The sequence below is a fragment of the Capsicum annuum genome, chromosome 1, assembly GCF_002878395.1.
Source record: "Capsicum annuum cultivar UCD-10X-F1 chromosome 1, UCD10Xv1.1, whole genome shotgun sequence".
Classification (NCBI taxonomy): Eukaryota; Viridiplantae; Streptophyta; class Magnoliopsida; order Solanales; family Solanaceae; genus Capsicum; species Capsicum annuum.
This window is the reverse complement of record NC_061111.1, coordinates 220774460-220794331: the sequence shown is the minus strand read 5'-3', so window position 1 is coordinate 220794331 and position 19872 is coordinate 220774460.

The following is a 19872-nucleotide window of genomic DNA, read 5'->3' as shown; positions in this document are numbered from 1 at the left end:
CCAAAGGGGTTAAACCCTAGTCAAGAAAAATCAAGAACAAGACTAAGGATTTCTTCAAGAACCTTCAAGAAACATTAGATCTCTTTCAAGATCAAGCTTTAAGGTATGCATAGGTTCATCCATGGGTCCCTTTCATCCATGGAGCTCAAGAATCATGTTTTAAATTATAAATTATGATTTTCTTGTTGTGTTATGACTATATTCATGTTGATGATTGTTGTTTGGATTCAAGGTTGTATCTTGATATGTTTTTCATGAAGCATGTGAGTAGGTTAGTTGAAACCAATGAATTTTGGATAGATTAAGTTTGTCAAATTGATAAGTACACCTATGCCCAAAGTTGTGCATGTAAGGTGCTTGATAAAATGCCAAAAATGATAAAATCCATGTTTTTATGACTTAATAGTTCTTAAATGACAAGCCCATGTTCTATGCTTTATGATTCCACATGAACTCCACATTATTGTTGCATTTTATTGTTGTGATATGGAATGAGCATGATATTGAAGTAACGCGAGTATATAGATGTTGTGCGCATCCCCTTCCATGTATAAGATGTTGAGAACCAAGTGAAGTATGAAATCCCCTACTTATGATATTGTGAATTGTGGACTCTCTTGTTATGATCAAGTTAATCATGTGTGTCAGTTTCCTTCCATCGAGTTCTGGGGGTACTTGTACTTGAAATAATATAGCTGTGTGCCTAGTTTCATGTCATGTTATCATGATACTCTCAGTCAAGACATGGTCTATAGAGTTCAGTTAGTTATGTGACTCAGGAAAACTCAGAGATATCAGTAGTCTCAGTAGTTTAGTAACCTTAATACTCAGTAATCTCAGTGATCTCAGTAACATCAGTATTCCTAGCAATCTCAGTAATTTTAGTACTCTCAGTCAGTCCTCAGAACTCAGTATGTTCTTTCAGTCAAGGGAACTTAGTAAACTTAGTTTAGCTCCGCTAAACAATACCACTAGTATTAGTTCAGTTAATCAGTATCAGTTCAGCTAATCAGTTTAGTTTAATTATTCAGTTTAGTTCAGTTATCCAGTTCAGTGTCTTTCAGATGGGAGTAGGATTCAGCACCGAGTGAGCCTAGGGATGGGGACTTACCCACTAGAAATGACGGAGATCCTTAGAAGTAATCCCTAAGTTCCAGAACTATGTAGCCAGCATAGGTACGAGATGTCACCCGTTGGATAGGACTGGCATACTCAGGGGTCACCTGTTAGCACATTTATATGTATAGGACTGACTCAACAATAGTTGTCTTTATAGGTGGCCCGATACCAACACCCTTCCTGTCAGGGTAGAGATTGGACCCCAGTTAGCTTAGATTGGGGCATGTCGGTTAGATGAATGCATCTCATAATTTCAGTTATAGATTAAGGACTGTCAGATACAGTCAACTCAGTTCTGTAGTATAGATTCAGTACTGTTAGAGACAGTAAATCCTTATCATTATAAATAGACTTCAAGATCACCCATTAGACAACACTAATCTCAACTATAGTTAATCAATATCAAAATCATCAGATTTAAAGATTATCCGCTGGATAGGACTGATCTCAAATTTAGTTACTCCATATAGAACGGAACTCAAATAGTTCCATCAGAGCTTAGACTATTAAATATAGTTGCTCAGTATCAGTTACATCGGTCTTGTTGATTATCACAGTTATATCAGTTATGTAAGTTGTCATAGCTTATGTTATCAGTATTCAGTTTTAGGACTGTTAGACACAGTCAATCAGACCAGTTATTTATAATTTGAACTGTCAAAAATAGTCATTCATCTATTCAGTATCTCAATATCAGTAAAGTCACCTCGTTAGTATTCAGACTCAGTGGTTAGTATCCACACGAGTTCAGTTATAGTTTCTTATACATGTATGTATTCTCACATTCATATTAGTTAGCATTGTTCATGCATATAACACTTTGCATTTATCCTACCTCACTCGTCTACTCAGTACATTTAAATATACTGATGCATTTGCGCTATGGTGCTTTCTTTTATGTTACACCATAGGTTTAGAGGCACGTGTTCCAGATCAGCAGTAACATTCCAGTTGCAGAGTTGTAGTGAGTCCTCATCTATTCGAGGACGATAATATTTTATTTCATTTATTATTTTAGTTCAGTTTTGCTAGACGGAGTTAGTTGGAGACATATTCCTTCAACTCCTTACTCAGACAGTATTTAGAGGCTTTCAAATTTAGTTCAGATTTGGTTCAGACTTTAGTTGTTTTTAGGTATTTGCCACCCATATGGATATTACGTTTGTCAGATATTTTATTTAGTTGAACCTTATGGCCTATTGTTGATGTTTTTCTGCATAATTACATCATATATTGTAGTATACAGGTACATATATCAGTCATGGGTTAGCTTATGGTCCTTTGGGGGGCCATATGCATTGTGTAGCATTCCAGTTCAGAAAAATTGGGGTGTTACTAGCTCCTAAGCTATATGGTTCAGATATTGAGGAAGAAGTGAAGTACCTGGATAGAGATATGGTGGATTTTTAAAAAAATGGCCAAGTGTCTAATCAAGACTCTTGAGCCTTAAGGTAAGGGAATCAAGGTTAGAACTATCATGGGGGATAAATTAAGGATTAGAGTAGAGAGAGAGATGGTAACTAGAGATGAAAGAATGATTATACGGAGAAGAGTGGAGCATATATTCCACTGAGGAATCGATATACTAATTTGATGATGAAATTATTGCTTACTAAGTTGGTTAAAGGTTCAAAAAATCAAGAGAGTTGCCTCAAGGAGATTAAGGAAGATGTTTGGAACTGAGCCAGAAAGTAGAATCACATGCTACTATGATTAAACAGCTTGAGCAAAAGTTTGGTCAGATGTCGTCTACCTTGAATCTGCGTCAGTCGGGCACCTTTTTGAGTAATACTATACAGAATCTGAAGAATGATAGTAACTATTTGGCCATCACTACTCGACGTTGTAAGGCAACTATTGATCCCCATATATATGTAGTTGATGAGGTTTGGGATGATGTTTTTGATATTTATGTAGCACAAAAAGTGGAATGTAAGAAGTTGGTGGCTAATGGTGAGTTATCAATAAAAGCAACAAGAATATATAAAAGTAGTGAGAAGGATAAAGGAAAAGGGAATGAAGGTTGAACTTATATTGAAGAACATCCCATGATCTTCCCTACCTTTTCCTTAGAGATTGAAGAAGAACTAGAAGGACAAACAGTATCAGAAGTTCATGTCGATTTTGAAGGAACTATCTATTAATATTCCTCTGTGGAAGTATTAGAGCAGATTCTAGGCTATGCAAAGTTTATGAAAGATTTGGTTACTAAGAAATGGATGGTGATTTTTGAGCCTGTTGATAATATGCACCATAGTAGTGTTATTGCTTTTTGGTCTTTAGTGTAGAAAAAAAAGGCCCCCGGAGCTTTCACTATTCTTTACACTATTGGGTCCTTGAATTTTTCATTAGCATTGTGTCACTTGGGAGCTAGTATAAATATGATGCTGATATTGGTTTACAAGCAGTTGGGGTTGGGGACATCTAAGCCTACATCTTTGAGATTGTTAATGGCTGACCAGACTATCCAGAAACTAATAGGTATATTGTGTGATGTTTTGGTGAAGGTAGCTTCCTTCATATTTTTAGCTAATTTCATGATCCTTGACTGTGAGGTGTATTTTGATATTTTTATTATTTAAAGAAGGCCTATCCTAGACACAAGCAGGGCACTGGTTGACATGGAGATAGGGGGATAAAATTTTGGCTCAATGATGAATAAGTTACTTTTAATATGTGTTAGTCGATGCGACAACCAAAGGATATATAGGTGTTTATATGATATACACTGCTGCTGATGATGCATTAACTTTACCTATTCTGGAGAGACTTGGTATTGAGGCACTAGCAGTGGTTATGATGAACTTTAACAGTGATGTGTTGAAGGGTATAATACAATGGTAAACACACTTTATGATAGAGGTTCTTATTCTTATGCTCAGAAGCAGTTATATCTTGATTTGAATAAGAGAGCAACTCCACCAACTTGTACAACTATTAAGAAGCCACCAATTTTAGAGTTAAAGGCCGTCCTTTCTCATTTTTAATATGTATTTTTGGGGGCCGATAATAATTTACCATTTATTATTGCTATTAATTTATTGGATACATAGGTTGACACATTAATATCAACTTTATAGAGATTTAAGAGGGACATTGGATGGGCTATTGCAGACATTGTGGGGATTCTACCCAAGAATTATACTCATAAAATTCAGCTTGAACCAAATTGTGTTCCCAGCATTGAGCACCAGTGTCGGTTGAACCCACATATGTAAGATATGGTGAAGAAAGACATCATAAAGTGGTTAGACACGAGAGTGGTTTACCCCATTACGGACAACAAATGGGTCTTCCATCTTCATTGTGAACCTAAGGAGAGTAGGGTCATTGTGGTCCTAAACCAGAAGAATGAGTTAGTGCCTATGAGACTGGTTAATATATGGAGAGTGAGCTTGGATTATAGAAAGTTGAACACTTGGACATGAAGGGACCATTTTTCTATGCCTTTTATAGGTCAGATACTAGACATACTTATAGATAGAGGTTAGTACTATTTTATTGATGGTTATTTGAGATACAATCAGATTTCTATTGCTCACAAAGATCAAGATAAGACTACCTTTACATGCCTATATGGTACTTTTGCGTTCAAAAGAATGCTATTCAAAATGTGCAATGCTTTCGCCACCTTTTAGCGCTATATGATGTCGATATTTTCTACTATGATGGAGCACACTATAGAGGACTTTATGGTTGGTTTTTCAATTATTGAAGACTCGTTTGATGATTTTCTATCCCATTTAGCCAATGCACTTCAGAGATGTGAGTAGTACAATCTGGAGTTAAATTGGAAAAGGTGCCACTTTTTGGTAAAAAGGGGATTATTCTCAAACTTACGATTTTGAAGTGAGGCATTGAGGTTGACAAGGCAAAGATAGAGGTGATTGAAAAATTTCCTCCTCTGATTTAGTTAAAGGTATCAGAAGTTTCTTGGGTCATTCTTGGTTCTATAGGAGATTCATCAATGACTTCTTTAAAATTTCTAATCCATATGCAAGCTTTTAGAGAAGGAGGTAAAGTTCATGTTTGATGATGTGTCTCTCAAGGACTTTGAGTGAATTAAGGAGCGGTTAGTCTCTGCTCTTGTTATTGTGTCCCTAGATTGGTCCTTGCCTTTTGAGCTGATATGTGATGCTAACAGTATGGCCTTAGGAGCTGTACTAGGCTAAAGACGTGAGAAGATCGTTTACCCTATCTACTATACTAGTAAAGCATTAAACTCCACACTGAATAATTATATAATTATTGAGTAGGAGTTAGTTGTAGTTGTTTTTTTCTTGTAAAAAATTTCGTTTCTACTTAATAGAGACCAAAGTCATTGCTCATACTAATAATGCAACATTGAGGTATCTTGGAGTTAGAAACATGAACTCCCAATTACAATTCGTCATCAGGCCTAATATCACAGACCCAACAAGCTAACCCAACCCGATTCGCATGTCATAAAAAAGATTTAAAACATAAATTTGATTCCCATTCCATTTTAAACATGCGTAAGTCCCTCCATTCCTATAACTATTCTAAAACTCTTGAAATGCATTCGTAAATCGTCTCCCAATATCAAATTCAAGGTTAAAATCTCTCCAAAAGTTTTACTCTCAAGAACAAAGGCAACAAAAGAAAAACTCTAACGGACCTAAGAAAATTGCTCTTTACTGTTCAAGTAAGTATTTCTCTCATGGCATATATTCAAAGTTCGGGTTAACATACAATAAAAGTGCTTGGATTCCATGCTTGATTTTGTGACTAGGGTAATATTCCATCATATGGTTCTTTTGAAATTTTGAAAGTATTGAATAAAATGATGTGGGGATGAATTAAAACTTACATTGGATGTTGAAATTACGGGGGAAGTCTGAGTACCCCTAAGAGAATGGGGAATGTAAAACAAACACCTTTGTCAATACATGTTACAATTGCTACGAGACTTATAATGACTCGTAGGTGACTATACGAGTTGTTAAGTGACTCGTAGCCACTGGTGACATGGATGGATAAGGGTGAGTGTTCTATGGTAACACTATGACTCATACTACGAGTTGTTGTCGTACCCTACAACTCATATTGTGGACTTGTAGTAGATGGACATGACAGGTAACTGAGTACTAATGTTTTGGTCAGACTAAGAGTCACTAGATGAGTCATCGTGTGACCCAACGACGCATTGGTTGGAATCGTAGGGTGACCAGTTTTGAGACTTCACATACCCTTTCACCCTACTAGAGTCAGGATGACTTGAGCCTCTGGTAATGAGTTGTGTCCTTAATTGTATGGTGCCCAATCATTGTTCACATTTTTACTTTTTGCTTGTTTTTCTTGCCTTTTCTTAGGAGTAACTAACATAAGTTTTTCATCAGGTATAAATGGCACCAAAGAAAGAATTCACCAATCAAAGACTTAAGAAGAAAGCTCATCCCTTCACTCGATATCTAAGGGATAAGGCCACAGACGATAAGTCAATCGTCTCCATAGAAGAGTACCCAATAAGGAAGGTAGTGGAACTAAGGCTTAGCTTACCTCGAGTTACAAATGCTACTCATCCGGGCCAATCACCTTCACCTACTTAGACTAGGGTGGCGAACCCTTTCCAGTCACCACTATACTTACCTTTCTAGTCTAAAAAGTAAATAGAGTCTGAGTCAGGCCTCGAGGGTGAGAATGATGAAGTTGATGATGCATTGGACAGTGGGTCCAAAAATAAAGGGTCAGAGAATGATGAAGACAATAAAGGATTGGAAGATGATAAGGACAATGGGGAGGAGAAAGGAGAATCCAGTGATAATCTAGTAGAGATACCTTCTCCCCTACCAGTTGAGTCTCTACAAATTACACCTGCCTTAGTTCCCATCGTTAATTGATGGGGGTGCCGGGGGATGCATAATCTATATGAGCATGAAAGTCCTAATATCCCAATAACCCATAGGACAAAGAGAGGGTTCTACCTTAAGCAAAAATTGAGTATAGTGGGCATGCTTAAGATGCTAGAGTTTGAGGCTCAGTTCAGTTAGTATTATTTTTAGTGGATGATGAGGGCTCCAGGTAAATATAGCTCGACATTGGTCCAAGAATTTTATGCAGCTTACCATATAGAGTTCAAGAGGATTTATCCACAAGGGAAGTTGTAGAAGTGCAGTGATACTCTATATTCAGTACTAATCTGTGGTGTTCAGTTGAACATCTCAACTCATACCATCTCTCAGTTTCTATATGAGCTATACTTCTAACTCCCAACAAACACGTTTGATATTTATCTCCATATGGAGAAAATATAGAAATTTAAAACTAAAACAGATTGGGTTGGAAGACAAATATATGCACTTCATGTAGATAACTGGTATTATAGTTGTGGTTTAGGAGGAGGTCCCTTAGGTTATGGGCCCTTTGACACAGATTATGAAGGAAACTTTGAGCGTTGATGCTAAGGCATGCTGGATATTGGTCCGTCATTCACTAGTCCCACGAAGTAGGATAATATGCTGATTCACGATAGAGCTGTATTGGTTAAAGGTATTATAGAAGGATACGAGATAGATATAGCCAAGATCATTGCGAGAGAATCTGCGATCGGGCAGTGAGTACAAATACCACCCTAGCCTTCCTATGCTTATTGATGCAGATTTGTCTTGAGGAGGAGGTATCAAAGATAATAGGTGTTAATCAGTTTTTGATGGTCCATAGGACCATAGATTTGGGCATGATTTGAGATCATGCCAACTCGATATTGAAGGCCAAGGTTAGGGCTTCACTACTCTAGATAGGTTTTTAGGCTAGCGGGTAGATGGATATTGACACTCTGAGTTTCACTGATCTTGGTAGCGCCTCCATAGAGATTAGCCATTCTGATCTTCAGGCCTCCAATGATGCTATCGGTCAGTCATAGGACACAACTCTAATTATGTCTGTGAGACTATCCATATCTAGGTCACTTCCTAATGGCTATGTTTTAGCTCTGTAAGAGTTCCTGACTATCGTGATGAAGAGACTAGGCACCCTTGAGTGGCGAGTAACAAACATTCAGCAGAGGGTGAAGCCTTGCATGAAGAAGGAGATTAGGAGTGAGATATGGGGTATATAGACCTAGTTTAATGGGTTTAAGTGGTGGATTAGCTAGAAGTCGGTGGGAGTTTAGGCCTAAAATCTGGCGGGCGTTCAGGTCCTAAATCTAGCAGGCTACTATAGAGGACATGCATGTGAGGTCATTCCCTATATTCTCGATCATCGAAAAGGTCCCCATTGATGAGGTTCAAGATATTTGGGGCATAAAAGAAAAAGAAAAAACCATTGAGGAAAAGGAGGAGAGAGATAGAAAAAAGAAAAAGAGGGGAAGGGAGAAGGATAATTTACAGAGGACAAAGGTAGCCAACCTATAGACTACACAAAACCATCTGACTAGGGTCTAGGAGATGGCAACTCTTGAGTGGCTGGCACAATAGCTGCAACTATAATAGATGTTAGTGGGGGAACCATTCTGCCTCTCAAGAGACAAATCCCATTAAGCGCACCAACCATAGTTGGTTCCATTACTAAGGCGAGTATCATGGCCAACACTAGGACCACAATTGATGAGAGTGGGACCATTCTGGGATTACACCTTCTGAGATGTCATGATCCGATGCTTAGTGAGCCCAGGTATGTCCTTATCACTTGTCTTTACTTTATATATGTGTATTAGGTATAATTCATAATCTTTAGTTGGGGGTGTACCACGACCAAGGGTTTTTCTTGCCATATTTCATTTTCCATTAGTTGCACTATCGTGGTAGAATTGGCATGTTTAGGTCGTAATCATGTTTGATTTTGTTTTATTTTGTCTTGTTTATGTTTATTAGGAGAAGAATAAGTAACCTAAAGGTAGTTGACATATTTTTTGTGTTTTTATGTGTTTTGAGAAAAATGATACCCCTCCAAATATTTTGATGAACTGTGTGATGTGCTTATATGTGTGACCCTGTGAATCTTTCTATGACATTAGGATTTAGGGACAAAATAATCATAGCTCAGTATTTGCATGAACTGGATTGGTAGTTGTTGGTAATACAACCTTGTACTATGTGTGTGAGAGATGCTTACCTAGTTTTCTTTATACATTTAATCCAAAACTTTCCTGGCTAGTCTTGCCTAAGTTGTAGGATAGTTGGTGAGGATATGATAATAAGTCGTTATTGAATTTAGTCAACTCTTAGCCTAAATGACCATCCAAATATGAATAAGTATCCCTTGATCTCTATTTTGAGCCTACATTGACCTATTTTTCTTGTTTTCACCTTGTCACCTTTCTAGTTTACTTAAAGTGAACCTATTTTGGCCTTGATCCCTCTTTGGACATTATGTACCTCAACTCAGGGAAATCGCCTAAGTTGAGGGTGGGTAGTATAGGGGTGCCTATTTAAAAATTAGGTATGAAGAAGGGTTTGAATTAAAGAAAAGAAAGTAGGATTAGGTGTGGTAAAAGAAAAGAAAAAATGGAAAAAAAAGAAAACAAAAAGAAAGAAAAAGTGAAAAAGACGAAGAAAAATAAAGAATAAAAGAAATCGCACCCTACTTGAATAGGCAATAAAAGAGAAAAAGGGAGAATTAAAAGAGAAAATTATTGTTGAGAAGTGGACTCCAAATGTAATTGTAGTGTCAAAGAGGGTTTTTCACTAATTCCCAAATGTACCATACAAGCCCCCTAGCCTATGTGACATTTGGAGTTCAGGTCCCAAATCTGGCTGGCGTTTAGGTCCCAAATCTGGCGGGTATACTTGAAAAGTTGTCCACACTCTGGGCTGCTATATAGGACATGCATGTGAGGCTATTTCCTATATTATCTATCATCGAGGAGGTCCCCATTGATGAGGTTCCAAATATTTAGGGCACAAAAAAATAAAAAATTATTGAGGAGGAAAGAGACGAAAGAGAGTGAGAAAGAAAAGAAAGAGAAGAAAGGAGAAGGATAATTTACAGACAGCCAATGTAGCCAACTTGCAGATTAAACAAGACCATTTGACTAGGGTCCAAGAGATAGTAGCTCTTAAGTGGATGACACAATAGCTGTAACTGTAATAGATATTTGTTTGGGCACCATTCTACTTTTTGAGAGATAGATCCCATTGAGAGCACCAACCACTGTTGGTTCAATACTGAGGTGAGTGTCTCAGCCACCTATGGGACCATGATTGATGAGAGTGGGGCCATTCTGGGGTCGCACCTTCTAAGATGTCATGATCTGGTGTTTAGTGCATCCAGGTATGTCCTTATCACTTGTATTTACTTTATATTTGTTTATTAGGATAATTTATAATCTTTAGTTGGGGGTGGGGGTGTACCACAGTCGAGGGTTTTTCTTGCCATGTTTATTTTTCCAACAGTTGTGGTATCATAGTAGAATTGGCATATTTAGGTCATAATCGTGTTATATTTTGTGTTATTTTGTGTTTTTTTATGTTTAATTAGGATAAGAATAAGTAACCTAAAGGCAGTTGACATATTTTGAGAAAAATGATACCCCTCTAAATATTTTGATAAATAGTATGATGTGCTTACATATGTGAGCACTGTGAATCTTGCTATGACATTAGGATGTAGGGACAAAATAATCATAGCTTAGCATTTACATGATTTGGATTGGTAGTAATTAGTAATACAACCTTGTACTATGTGTGTGTAAGATGCTTAACTAGTTTTCTTTGATCATTTAATCCACAACTTGCCTGGTTAGTCTTGCCTAAGTTGTAGGATAGTTGGTTAGGATATGATAATAGTTAATTATTGAATTTAGTCAACTCTTAGCCTAAATGACAATCAAAATATGAAAAGTATCCCTTGATCTCTATTTTGAGAGTACATTGACATATTTTCTTGTTTTTACCTTGTCACCTTCCTAGTTTACTTACAACGAACCTATTTTGGCCTTGATCCCTCTTTGTACATTGTGCACCTTAACTCAGGAAAATCGCCTAAGTTGAGGGTAGGTATCATAAGGGTGCCTAGTGAAAAATTAGGTATGAAGAAGGGTTTGAATAAGAGAAAAGAAAGTAGGGTTGAGTATGGTAAAAGAAAAGAAAAATAATGGCAAAAAAGAAAAAAAAAGAAAAAGTGAAAAAGAAGAAGAAAAAATGAATAAAAGAAACCGCACCCAATTTGAATAAGCAATAAAAGAGAAAAAAAGGAGAAATAAAAGAGAAAATTGTTGTTGAGAAGTGGACTCTAAATGTAATTGTAGTGTCAAAGAGGGTTAGTCACTAATTCCAAAATGTACCATACAAGCCCCCAAGCGTATGTTTTATTTGAAGTTCAGGTCCCAAATCTGGTGGGCATTCAGGTCCTAAACCTGGTAGGCATACATGAAAAGTTGGCCACACTCTTGGATTCTATAGAAGACATATATGCTAGGCCATTCCCTATATTCTCAATCATCGAGGAGGTCCCCATTGATGGGGTCCCGGATATTTGAGGTACAAAAGAAAAAGAAAAAATTGTTAAGGAAGAAAGAAGAGAGAGAGAATAAAGAGAAAGAGAAGAATGGAGAAGGAAAATTTACAAACGGTAAAGGTAGCCAGCCTGCATACTACACACGATTATCTTACTAGGGTCAAGGAGATGGTAGCTCTTGAGTGGCTGAAACAACAATTGCAACTGTAACAGATGTCAGTGGGGGCACAATTAACCTCCCGAGAGCCAGATCCCATTGAGCACACTAACCATAGTTGGTTCCACTACTGAGGCGAGTGTCTTGGCCACCACTAGGGCCATGATTGATGAGAATGGGGCCATTCTGGAGTCACACCTTTTAAGATGTCATGATTCAGTGCTTAGTACGCCTAGGTATGTCCTTATCACTCATCTTTATTTTATATATGTGTATTCACGATAATTCATAGTCTTTAGTTGGGGGTGGGGGTGTACCACAACCGAGGGATTTTCTTGCCATGTTTATTTTTCAATCAGTTGCATTATCATAGTAGAATTGGCATCTTTAGGTCGTAATCGTGTTTTAGTTTGTGTTATTTTATTTTGTTTATGTTTAATTAGGAGAAAAATAAGTAACCTAAAGGTAGTTGACATATTTTATGTGGGTTTATGTGTTTTGAGAAAAATGATACCCCTCCAAATATTTTGATGAAGTGTGTGATGTGCTTATATGTGTGACCACCGTGCATCTTGCTTTGACATTAAGATTTAGGGACAAAATCATCATACCTCAGCATTTGTACGAACTGTATTGGTATTAGTTGGTAATACAACCTTGTACTATGTGTGTGTGAGATGCTTACCTAGTTTTCATTGTGCATTTAATCCAAAACTTGCCTGGTTAGTCTTGCCTAAGTTGTAGGATAGTTGGTTAGGATGTGATAATAGGTCGTTATTGAATTTAGTCAAATCTTAGCCTAATTGACCATCCAAATACGAATAAGTATCCCTTGATCTCTATTTTGAGCCTACATTGACCTATTTTTCTTGTTTTCACCTTGTCACATTTCTAGTTTAATTACAGTAAACCTATTTTGGCCTTGATCCCTCTTTGGACTTCCTAAGTTAAGGGTGGATATCATAAGGGTGCCTAGTTAAAAATTAGGTATGAAGAAGGGTTTGAATAAGAGGAAAAAAATAGGTTTGGGTATGGTAAAAGAAAAGAAAAAATTGAAAAAAGGAAAAACAAAAAGAAAGAAAAAGTGAAAAAGAATAAGAAAAAGAAAGAATAAAAGAAACCTCACCCAACTTGAATAAGCAATAAAAGAGAAAAATGGAGAAGTAAGGGAGAAATAAAATAGAAAATTATTGTTGATTAGTGGACTCCAAATGTAATTATAGTGTCAAGGAGGGCTAGTCACTAATTCCCAAATGTACCATACAAGCACCCAAGCCTATGTTACAAGCCAAATAAAGTTGTATAGTGATTCTAATCTGACTACCCAATAAACAACGGTAAAGAAAATAAGGGTGAGCCTATGGTATTCTATGTACATTGATTGAAACTTCTTTTATGAGTGTGAATGTCTCATTATTGTCCCCGCATTGACATGTATGATTCCATTGTGAGAGTGGGACTTTTTTTTGTGAGGGTACATGAGTTGTGTTGCTAGATGCTTATCTGTTCGGGTAGTGAAAGTTGTACATTTACTTGATTGTTTGTTGCTAACATAATGCTATAACTTGATTTCTTTGTGTCGCATTGTTATGCTAAATAGATCCAGAAAGTTGAGTTTTTAAAGTTAAAAATAGGAGGGAGTGATGTTTTTGAGCCGAAAATAAGCTGACTGCTGTAGGTACCTTAGGTTTCTGTTTGTTAAGCATCATCTTGTTTTGTTATTGTATTTGTTGATTGGGGACATGTAAATGTTCTATGTTGAGGGTGTTGATGTGTCATGAAAATTTTGATGCTTAAAACTAAGAAAATATGCAAGAACTTAGGCCATTTTATTAGATATGATTAGTGTTTATGTTTATGTTGCAGGAAAATAGGTTTGGAAGTGATTAGAACAAAATTAGAAGAAAAAGATCTAAAAATTAAAATCACTGCCCGTACTATGAGTCGTCGGGTGACTATACAACTTAGTCCAAGTCGTCAGGAGAATAGTGGAAAGTTCTAAAAAGAGGAACAAAGTGGATGCTAGTTATGATTCATAGGTTTTGACTACGAGTAACATGGAGGATCATCCTGAGCAAAATTATGCTAAAGTCTTGAAAGTATACAAGTGAAGCACAATGGACACATGGTTGCAAATGAGTCGTAGGATCTGAGTACAACTCATTGTGACAAATCGTTCTGAGCATTTAGAGAAGATACTGAAAGCTGAAGTTTCATTGGAGAGGCAATGACTCTAGCCTACGACTGGTTAGGATACGTGATGATTCGTCACCACCAAAGAAAGAAGATAGGATATAGAGCTGACAATGGGTCATCGTTAGTCTAAATGACTCGTTGCCTGAGGCATAGCCAATGTCGACTTTATTTTCTATTTTGTTTTGATTAGGATTTCTAGGTTATTTTATGAATCTATAAATACTCCTTTGATGTTTTTGTATTAGTTTACGCACTCATTACATTCACAACTCCTTAATGACTCTAAGATTCGACTTTTGATCTTGGAATTCTTTATTTTTGACTTTTACAGTTGATTATTAATTTGAGATTTTTGGTTTTGTTCTTAAATTATTTTGAGATTATTCTTATGCTTACTTTTATAAATTCAATGGATTTTCTTACAAACATGAGCAGCTAAACCACTTAACTAGTGTTGTGGGAACCCTTCAGAATAACAAAGTAGGGGAAGTGCAAGGTCCTAAATTAGTGTTTATGCATGTATTGTGATCTTCTTCGGTTTGTTTGCTTTCTTAACTATTGCAGATAGGGCTGGACGTATTTTTTATTCAAATCAAGAAAACCAAAAAACCAAATCAAAATTTAATTTTGCTTTTCATTTTATTGGATTAGTTTTGATTTTAAATTTTAGAAATTCGGTTAAATGCTTTAGTTTTTTTTTTGTAAAAAAAAATTGGTCAAACTGAAAAATCAAAATAATATAGATGATATATGTATATTATTATATAATTTATATACATATATATTCAGTATAAATATTATGTATAATAAGTAATCCAAACCACCAAACATCTTATGAGTTACGGGTTATGTCCCAAACCCTTAGTGTTTATTTCACTACTGGTTGTTGACTTATTTCAGACTTTCAGCGGCGCCTCGAGGAGATGAAACAACGAGTTTTGAGTTTTCAGTTGTAGTTAAATATTATGTTAAACTTAAAATTATTTCGTTTCATTTAATGCGTGTTGAGTTATTTATATTTGAGAATGAAAACTTGGTTTGAAAAAAAATTATTTTCTAGAAAAATCGCCAATTTTAAATGCCCAGTCATGAAAAAGAAAGACATACTACTTTAATCTTCAAAACTGAAATAAAAATTTGAACTAACCAAACCGAATTTATAGAAATTGAACCAAACCAAATGTATTTCGGTTTGGTTATGGTTTTCATTTTCGTCAATCCAAAAATAAAAAAATTAAAGCAATATTAAACAACCAAACTGAACAAACCGAATGCCCACCCCTAACTATAGAGGTTAAGAACTTTCTTATATTCGAGATTATCTTCGCAAGAGAGGTTGATATTAGGAAGATAAAATTGCAACAGTAATTCGAGGCTACCAACCCTCGTCTAATTATGTTGATACCCAAAAGGATATAGTTAATATGGGATCGACAAACAAGGTTAGTAAGGTGACACTCTTAGACTCACAAGGTGAAGAGTGAAATTTATCAAAGGCGTTCACAAAATGGTTGGTGATACATATCTTGTCAGATTATGCATGCAGGGCATTGCGATAGTCAAACTGAGCACAATAAGTCCACAAAGTTAGGAATCCAAGGGAAATACTTTCCTAGTATTCATCTCAGATTGATTTCAACCAAAGCAACCAAGATTTCTTACAATTGATATTATTTACTTTTCTGCATTCCTCCGGTTGTTTTAGCAAGTTAGAGAGATATTCAGCCTTTTCCATATGGGTTTGATCCCAACCTCTGTTGGGTTACAATATTTGACATCGACTGCAATATACTTCTTGGAGGTGTAGTTTTGGACGACATCACTTCAGACCCATTCTTGACCATAATTTCAACCTAAATATTTTTAAGCAATATAAATATCATTTTACTTATGTAGAGGTGCAAATTATTATTTTGATAGTGTGGTGCTATTTTGGGATCGTGGATCAATGACAAGCAATTTATGGATGATTCAAGAATTGCAGTTCGACATCGAGGTAGGTTTCACTCTACTTTTCTCTATGAGATTGTGTATAGTATAGATTGGGGACTAGAAAGGTGACCCTACCCTTAGAATGAAATACTTGTTATAGACCTAAGAACCTTTTACCCTTTTTTATCAGTATGTTAACCATAGATTAATATTAAGGATTTCTTAGTGTATGTTAGAATTTGACTTGATTGCGATGCAATTCTAATATATATACACTTAGGCTCTTATTGTTATATTATTTGGATACTGGTGATGGTGTACAGACATTTTGGTGCATTCATGCTCACTTAATGGTATGGTTCCAACCAAAACCATGACTTTACAATTATTTTCTAAAAAAGAGATTTATTCTCACTTTTCAATTTTTAAACAAATTCTTTTATAACAGGAATCATTCCACCTTATATCATGATTTATGAGCTTTTGAAATTAAAGATGATATTTTAGAAATCAGACCGAGATTGATCTTGGTCCATGGTTTATTCACTCTTTTACTACTATTATTTACTATGTTTGTGAGTGTTTTCGACCCTTTGTGCTCTATTAAATTGATTTAGTCCCGAAGTTGATATCCAATAATGGTTATTCAGTTATGACACTATTTTTGATTTGATTTCGGCACTTGTGATACAATTTTTGATTTGAGTCTATCATTTATGATACTATATTTTGTTCAAGTCTGGCATCTATGATACTATTTTTGAATCAAGTTCGACACTAATGAAGTAATTATTATGTTAAGAAACTGGTTCAATTTTGATACTTATGGTACAAGAGGATTAATGGACATGGTTTACTATTGGTTTATGTTGTATTTATTCATATATATATGCATTGCCAGTCACCAATATAATAGCTAGGTGCTTTTATTTATCGACCTTATTGTAACACCTGGTATTTTCTAGCATAATCTAAGTCCCAATGCATGAGTATTCTTGTATGAAATTTTTGAAACACTCATTATTTTTTAGTTTAGAGCCTGCCATTGCGTAGGAAATTCAATTAGCTTTCCAATGATATAAAATTCACCCAAATTTGATAACCGGGTAAAAAGTTATGGTGATTTTAAGTTTTAATAGCGAAACCCCATCATCATGACCTTTTGCACGTCTTGAAGAAGGCCAATCTCCCATTTGGCAAATTCGGTGAGGGTCTGCCACCCTGGCGCATCGCACTGTAGTTCAATTTGACATTTTTCAATTTCCAGTGGACCTCCACGATCCTGGTGTGTTGTAGAGATGGAAAAAATGGCATCCATAGGCTTACCATGATGGTGGTGAATCGTTGCATTTGTCCAGGTCCCAGTTGTCCCTTTTTCCAGTGACTTGGCGCAATAGTGGCCCATCGCGCCAAGGCCAAAAAACGAGATTTTCAGTTTTCAGCTTGTGTTTTTAAATTTGTTTAAGGATATTTGTGTCTTTTTCCCAAGTCCTAAACTCACCCTAAAAACAAAATTTAACCCCTCATTGACCCAAATACTCGTCATTATTAAATTTCTCTCAAATTAAAAATCCCCTCTTTCAAGAACAGGAAACCCTAGCTCTCAATTATCAAGGTCAAATCTCAAGAACTCTCCATCAATCCTTCCAAATTCATCATCCCAGGTATGTTAGATGTTCATCCATGGATTTCTTTCATCCATGTAGTCCAAGTATCTATTTTAATAACAAATCTATCATCTTTTCAAGATTTATGATATTAAATTATGTTTTAAAACCATGAATCTCCATGAACTTCCATGAATATTGATTTTATACCATACTTTAATGGAATTATTGTTGTTATCAATTCTGTTATGTTTTAATATTGTCATTCTTTGAATTAGATCATGATTTAGTGATATATATGTTGAATTCATGCTATTATTTCAAGTTTTATACTATTCCCATGAATTGACTAAAATATGCAGTACAAGTGTTTGATAAAATGCCTACAAGAGTGATTTATTTAATAAGAGCTTTGGGCTTCAAGCTTTTTTGTCTTTCCAGTATTGTTGTTTTGAGTCCTGGGGGTTTTAAATACTCGAAAACCATAGCTATTTATTTAGTCTAGTCTCAGTACATTATAGAATAGTCTTCAGATTAAATTATGAGCATTATCAAAATAGTCAAATATCAATTATTCAACTCAGAACAGTCTAGTATCTTAGTGTCTTTCAGTTGGGAGTAGGATTTAGCATCGAGCAAGTATAGGGATGGCGGCTTCCCCATCAGATCGGCAGAGTCATTAGTAACAGACCCTATACTCCAAAACTACGTAGCCAGTGTAGGATATGAGTATTCACTCGTCAGATTAGGCTTGACTATCTCTCATGGGTCACCAGTCAGTTCAGTCTTAACACCCTTAGTCCTTTGGATATTATATCAGTTTAGTAGATCCACACAGCCATTGTTAGTACCCGTGGCATGGTATTAACACCCTTCCAGCTGGGGTTACAGGTTTGACCCCGATTAGCTCAAATTAGAGAATGTTTGTTAGACGATACCTCCCACAGTCTCAGATATAGTCTCAGTTATAGTCCCAGCTCAGTTATTCAGTCTTAGTGTTGTTTGACCAAAGCATATAGATTTCAGTTATCTTAGTATATCAGTATTTACAGATTTTTATCAGTTTATATTATATGCTTGGTCATGCATCCACAGTATTTATAGATTTTTCTATATTTTTAGTATCTACAAATTTCATACACTTTATTCAGTACTCCATGCTTTACATGTATGTCTAGTTAATTATTATCATTTCTTTTTATGAGACCATGCATATCAGCCTATCTCATTTAGCATACCAGTACATTCAAAGTACTGATTGCATACCTTTACATTTGTGTTATGATGTCTCATATCATAGGTGCTGATGCTCAGTTCCTAGATCGCACCTAGAGTCTTAAATTTCAGCAGTACAATAACAGTGGTAATTCCTCATCATCTGAGGATAGATTACATTACTTCATATCTTTATCTCAGCAGTTAGTAGAGTTAGTTGAGGCCTGTCCCATTAACTCACAGTAGCCAGCTTAGAGGATTTTTAGACACTACAATTAGCTATTCAGACTAATCTGATTTTAGTATTTTTATTAGATTCATAACTCAGTAGTTTTTTCACTATTAAAACCTCATGGCAATTAGTTATTCTTCCGCATTTATGATTATATTATTCAGTGCTCTCTGCAGGTACTAGCTCATGGGTTAGCTTGTTTTCCCTCGGTATCATAAGAATTGTGTAATGACTAAGGGGTAGTCTCGAGTCATTACAAACTTGGTATCAGAGCCTAAGGTTTTGAAGTATCCTAGGAAGTCTGAAAGCTGCATCGAGTAGAGTCCTGTGCATGGGTGTGTAGCATGCTGCACTTATGGATGAGATGCTACAAGGAGTTTAGAAAAAGGTTTCCTTTCTTTCAAGTATTCATGTCGTGTGATTGAGCATGAGCATAAGTTAAACTATAAGTGTGATCTGTTTTCTTCTTTCGTTTACAGAACATTCCTCCTAAGAAGAATGAAGAAGAACAGGAACTCAGCCAGCCCCTTAGCATGTTTCTCACGCAGAATTTAGGGCTGCGTTCACTACTTTAGCAAACTCCGTAGCAGCACAGAATGAACAGTCAACCGCTACTCCAGCCAACTTAGTGTCCAATACTATTGCCACTTGAATTCAAGATTTCACCTGGATAAATCCTTCTTCTATCATGGGATCCAAGTTTGAAGAGGATCTATAGGAATTATTAGATATGGTTCAGAAGGTCACGGATGCTATAGGGGTAACGTCTAGTTAGAGTACTGAGTTGGCTGCATATCAATTGCAGGATGTATCCCATACTTGGATTAAGCAATGGAAAGTTGATAGAGGTGTTGATATAGGGCCGATAGAATAGGAAGAGTTTGCCACGACTTTCTTGGAAAGATTCTTTCCATTGGAGTTGAGAGAGGCCAAAGTATTAGAGTTCATTAATTTAACGCAAGGCATCATGAGTGTGAGGGAGTATTATCTCAAGTTTA